Source organism: Toxorhynchites rutilus, chromosome 1, assembly GCF_029784135.1.
Source record: "Toxorhynchites rutilus septentrionalis strain SRP chromosome 1, ASM2978413v1, whole genome shotgun sequence".
NCBI classification, from domain to species: domain Eukaryota; kingdom Metazoa; phylum Arthropoda; class Insecta; order Diptera; family Culicidae; genus Toxorhynchites; species Toxorhynchites rutilus.
The window spans coordinates 186908390-186914389 of record NC_073744.1 but is presented as its reverse complement, the minus strand read 5'-3'; the positions used below and the strand labels follow the sequence as shown (position 1 = coordinate 186914389).

General features: G+C 41.5%; 1 protein-coding gene across 1 annotated transcript in view; it reads right to left on the bottom strand.

The window, feature by feature from the left end:
- Positions 1-326: 326 nt before the first annotated feature.
- The window catches only part of LOC129761839 (uncharacterized), a 111193-nt gene continuing 105519 nt past the window's right edge, over positions 327-6000 (bottom strand). The window contains exons 2-4 of the transcript XR_008740482.1: positions 868-928; positions 585-665; positions 327-525 (exon numbers count right to left, since the gene is read on the bottom strand). The gene's annotated coding sequence lies outside the window, so the exon portion shown is untranslated. The remainder of the gene's footprint in view (positions 526-584; positions 666-867; positions 929-6000) is intronic.

Sequence of the window (6000 nt, the reverse complement as noted above, 5' to 3'; positions counted from 1 at the left end):
CTCTGCTTCCTACATACACTGAGAGGAAAATTTAGTATATATGACGATTTTTTTCGTAAATGTTACCAATTCGTTAGTCATTTTCTACCCTACTAATCATTGGTATATCTTACAAAAGGAAATTGGTAGGCATTATTTTTGTAGGATGGTGGGCATGTTGGCCCACCATTGGAGCAGCATCAGTGAAAACGTTGTTTTTTATTTGTAAGAAATAATGATAAGGGATAATGACATTATGTTGTTGATAATTAATTCTTATTTAAAAAGTTGTCCTCAATCATACATTATCTTTTACACAGTAATTTCCTACATCCTACATTCTACATCTAAACATTGCTCGTGCAGATTTAATCGCAGTTTCGACCGAATCAATCTCATATGTTTTTTCAAACCCTCACTCATCAGGGTTTTGCTCCTTTTACTGTTGCACATTTTCATCCTTTAGGACAGGAACAACTGATTAGTTGGCAGTTGATGGGACCAGATCGCAGTACATTTCATCCGCATTATTTGCTCTCCCGTTTCCTGATGTATGATTATGGTTAGTTATAAATATGGGTTTGTGATGAAATATATGTGGTTACCTGAGATTTCTTTGTGTTGCACATGCTCAGTCTAATATACATTGAATAGTCAACTGTGCAATTTTAATCCAAGATTAGAAGCTGAAAATTAAAAGGGAAAGGATTGTGTTGAAGTTTATTTTATAAGATTCGGTGTATTAAGATTTCAATACAACGAATTGAACTTTTGTTTTTCCGCAGCGAAAACAAGTTCTCGATATCTTTGTGGTCGAGAATATGTTTTCGCCGAAGAGAAACAGAAGTTACATATATTTGAATCTAATAAAAATAAAAAAAAACTTACCTCCGAATAGCTTTGTTTCATCAAGAGGAATGACTACTGCGAAGTACGCACATTACAGTTCCTAGAAATGAAAACAATCAAGGTTACACATGCTATGAAGTAAAATGTACGAATCTTTAGTAGGGATGTGTATTACATAAGACATCCGTTTTACAAAGTTTTGGTAATATTTACGAAAAATGCGTACATTTTACCAATGTTTCAACTACTAAAGATTTGGTAGTTGCATTTACTAATGTTTTCCTGCAGTGTACGTGCCGCGCGCAGGGTTGCCAATAATATTTAAAAAATACTGGAAGATTGCTTTTAGAAAAACAGGATCCTGTAAAACCGTTTTACTTGTTTTAGAGACGAATGAACTGAAAAAGTTTAAAGTCTCTATAATACAAAACCTTCCTTCCTTTCGTTTTACTTGAAGAAGATCGGCTATGATAAAATTGCCATTGCTTTAGAAATAGAATTTTCATTGAAACTTCGTGTTACAAATACTACACGAAGGTTCAATGAAAATTCTATTTCTAAAGCAATGGCAATTTTATCATAGCCGATCATATAATAGACTACTCATTGATATCATTCGAGCAGATCAAAATTACGTTTCCCATCACATTACTGTGGAAAAACCCGAAGAGTCACGAATTTTTCGCTTCATGTCCATAAAATCACTTATAGAAGATCATCACAAAGCTGGTCGTATGTAATTATTTTGAGGTATATAGGGACACGTTTTCTGGTTACTGCATCGAACATGTTAATACATGTTATACATGTTAATCTCCTGTCTTTTTTTCTTTTAACACGAATTTCGACATTTCTATAGTTTTTTTACCATATTCGTTGCTATATTTTTTACACTCACACAGAATATTCGTTGCTATCTCTGCTAATCTCTTTGCGGAATTCTTCCGAACCGTTTACGAAGTTGATCAGGCTCCGACTCCGCAGGAATACATCGATAACTTGCCGAGTTTTGATATTCGTCTACAGCAAATCACCTTCAGCCACGACGAGGGCTGAAGGTGATTTGCTGGAAGAAGAGAGGGCTTTGAAAGCCCTCTCTTCTGTTGACGCCTCGAAAGGTCCTGGTCCGGATCGAATTCCACCTTCCTTCATTAGGAATTGTGCTGCATCATTGACCATCCCTGTGAAATTTATTTTCAATCGATCACTTCTTGACGGCGTCTTTCCTGAGTCATGGAAGCTAGCATCCATAACCCCGATCTTCAAATCTGCAAACATTCACAGCATTCGCTATCCAACTCTTGACGAGTAAAGTTCAGTGTCGGTATTGTGCGTTGCCACTTTTGCTATTGTGCTATTGGTACGAGTGAATCGTGTACGAGTGAAGGTCATTGCTGTCCGCTTTCGACCTGACCTTTTGTGAAGTGGAACGAAGGAACAAAGGAAGCAGCGCTCTTGCAGCGAGCCGGATTGCGGCTGTTGAACTGATTCGGCATAACGGGATCGCCATCGCGTGACTGTCGCAAACGGGATTCATCATCACGTGGCTGCGTAAGCTATTCTTGCGCTATTGTGTTGTCTCCGTAGCGCGTAGCCTCTGTCTCTCCCTGATTAGGGCAGTAGAGCGCATTATTGGAACAACTTATATATTAAGATTATTGTTAAAATCAAAAATAATTTAGAAATAAGACAGAAATTTTTGTAAAATGGAGAATAGTGGAGGATCTCCAGAGATGGAGATCTCCGATAATGAATCTCATACAAGATCTGGGAAAAAACATAAACGAGTCCCTCATAAGGAAGATAATTCTTCTGGGGACGAATCCGCTCATCCTACCAAGCCCCCCTCTAAGAAAATTGCAAGCCTCCCTTCTCAACCCACTGTTACTTCCACTCCCCCTCTCCCATCATCGATTTCGCTTCCCCCTTCTGATGCTTCCGATCCAACCCAATCCTCGTCCTCGTCCTCATCCTCATCCTCGTCCTCGTCCTCGTCCTCGTCTTCCCCCTCTGTTGTCTCCGCTCCACGTGTCAGAGTTTATCCAGAAGATGCACCTGGAACTGGCCCTTGGGTTGTTTTCCTCCGGCCAAAACCGAAAGAAAAAAACCTTAACGTGATTCAGATCATGAAAGATCTGGCCAGATACACTTCTGTATCTGAAATTCGCAGGGTTAGACCGAACAAATTGCGAGTTGTCGTGAATGAACGGAAACACGCAAACGAGATTGTTGCTGATCAACATTTCACTCTCGAATATCGAACATTTATACCCTCCCATAACGTAGAAATTGAGGGGGTGATAACTGAAACGGGTCTGACGAGCGAACAAATAAAAGCAGAAAGAAAAGGCAAGTTCAAGAAGCTCCCCTCAATGGAAGTGAAAATCTTGGACTGTCGCCAACTCGGGAAACTTTCCCATGATGGGGACCAAACTAAATTTACGCCGTCCGACTCGTTTCGAGTCACCTTTGCTGGTGCCGCCCTCCCTGACTACGTTATGGTGGACAAATTGAGACTACCTGTGCGACTCTTCGTGCCAAAGCCCATGACTTGCAACAAATGCAAGTCAGTTGGTCACACTTCGGATTATTGTGCCAACAAGGAGCGCTGTGCCACTTGCGGAGAGCAACATGAGGGGAAATCCTGCAGTGCGACTGAGCATAAATGTCCATATTGCGGGGGATCCCCACACAAGCTCTCAGTTTGTGAAAATTACAAGAGTCGCTGGGAGAAACAGAAGCGCTCTTTGAAGGAACGCTCGAAACGCACTTTTGCGGATATTTTAAAGGGCGCTTCTCCACTGGCCCAACAACAACAACCAATCAACACACAAAATGTCTTCGCCACGTTGCCCGTTGACGAAATAGAAGCGGACACAGCTAACGGGGGCACACCGTTCATTTTCCAAGGGAATCCCCGGCGCAAAAATGTGACCACTCCCAAAGTTCAAGGACAAGCCCCTCCGGTGATACCCCCTGTTAGCATGCCTAAAAAATCGAGTGCAGCAGACAAGCAAAATCAGGTTCCTCCTGGTTTCCGTGGGAATAATTCACCTTCGAATGGCCCAGCACTCGAGGGGACATCAAAAACCCCAACTGTCCCTATTTTTCCGTCCAGTTCAACTTCCCAATCGGGATTTATAAAGTTGTCTGACCTTTTGGACCAAATCTTCCAAATGTTTTAATGTTTCCGACTCCATCAGAACCCTTGTCATCTCAATGCTTCCAGTATTAAAGACAATTTTGCAACAATTGATGCAAACATGGCCCCTCCTTGCAATGATTATCTCTCTTGATGTCTAATTCAAATAGAGAGGTCGGAGATATCACTGTTTTACAGTGGAATTGTCGTAGTCTTATCCCTAAATTGGATACATTCAAAATTTTAATTCATAACTACAATTGTGATGTTTTTGCTCTGTCCGAAACTTGGCTTTCTTCGCGAGATGATATCTCTTTCCACGATTTTAATATTATATGCTTGGTGATGATAGATACGGAGGGGTGCTTTTGGGGATCAATAAGTGCCACTCATTTTTTAGAATTGACCTTCCACCTATTGGAGGGATCGAAGCTGTTGCTTGTCATGCAAACATCAGAGGCAAAGACCTCTGTATTGTCAGCTTGTATTGGCCTCCGAGAGCTGCGGTTAGCCGCAAACAACTTGATGACATGTGCTCACTCCTTCCTGAGCCACGATTGATCTTGGGAGACTTCAACTCTCACGGAACTGCCTGGGGGGAACAGTACGACGACAATCGTTCATCGTTGATATATGACCTTTGTAACAGCTTCAATATGACCGTTTTGAACACTGGGGAAACAACACGTGTACCTAAACCTCCTGCTAACCCAAGTGCTCTTGACCTCTCGCTTTGCTCGAATTCACTATCGTTAGATTGCAAGTGGAATGTAATCCAGGACCCCAACGGTAGTGATCACTTGCCAATCAAAATTTCCATCACCATTGGGTCGAATTCTTCTGAATCTATAAACATGGCATATGACCTCACAAGACACATTGACTGGAAAAAATATGCGGACGCGATTGCTCTAGCCATCAATTCCAGAGATGGTTTACCTCCATTGGAGGAGTATAACTTCCTTTCTCGTTTGATCTATGACAGCGCGGTTCGCGCTCAAACGAAACCCATCCCAGGTTCCACCATTTCCCGAAGGCGTCCCAATCTATGGTGGGATAGCCAATGTTCCAAGCTTTATGTAGAAAAATCGAATGCATTTAAAGCTTTTCGGAAACGTGGAACCCCTGAAAATTTTCAAACGTATTTAGCCCTTGAAGATCAATTTAAAAACTTAATCAAAGGGAAAAAACGTGCTTATTGGCGAAATTTCGTGGGAGGTTTGTCACGAGAAACGTCAATGAAAAAATTATGGAAAGTGGCTCGAAACATGAGAAATCGCTCTTCAACGAATGAAAGCGAAGAATATTCACATCGATGGATTTTTAATTTTGCACGGAAGGTTTGTCCTGATTCCGCTCCTGTGCAAAAAATTGTTCGAGATATACCACAAGATAGGTGCGATCTTGATTCCGAGTTTTCGATGGTAGAATTCTCTCTTGCTCTGCTCTCATGTAACAATTCTGCTCCGGGATCGGATAGAATTAAGTTCAACTTGCTGAAAAACCTACCTGATGTGGCGAAACATCGTTTGTTGAATTTATTCAATCGGTTTCTGGAGAATAATATTGTTCCAGATGATTGGAGACAAGTACGAGTTATAGCTATTCAAAAACCCGGAAAACCCGCGTCCGACTTCAATTCGTACCGCCCAATAGCAATGCTGTTTTGTATACGGAAATTGTTGGAGAAAATGATCTTGTTTCGCCTTGATCGATGGGTTGAAACGAATGGCCTACTCTCAGATACACAATATGGGTTCCGCAGGGGCAAGGGGACGAATGATTGTCTTGCGTTGCTTTCTTCAGAAATTCAAATGGCTTACGCCGAAAAAAAACAAATGGCTTCAGTATTCTTGGACATAAAGGGGGCCTTCGATTCTGTTTCAATAGAGGTTTTGTCGGACAAATTACACTCTCGGGGTCTGCCGCCTCTATTGAATAATATGTTATATAACTTGCTTTGTGAGAAATATTTGAACTTTTCTCACGGAGATTCGGCAGTAAGTCGGGTCTCTTACATGGGCCTCCCC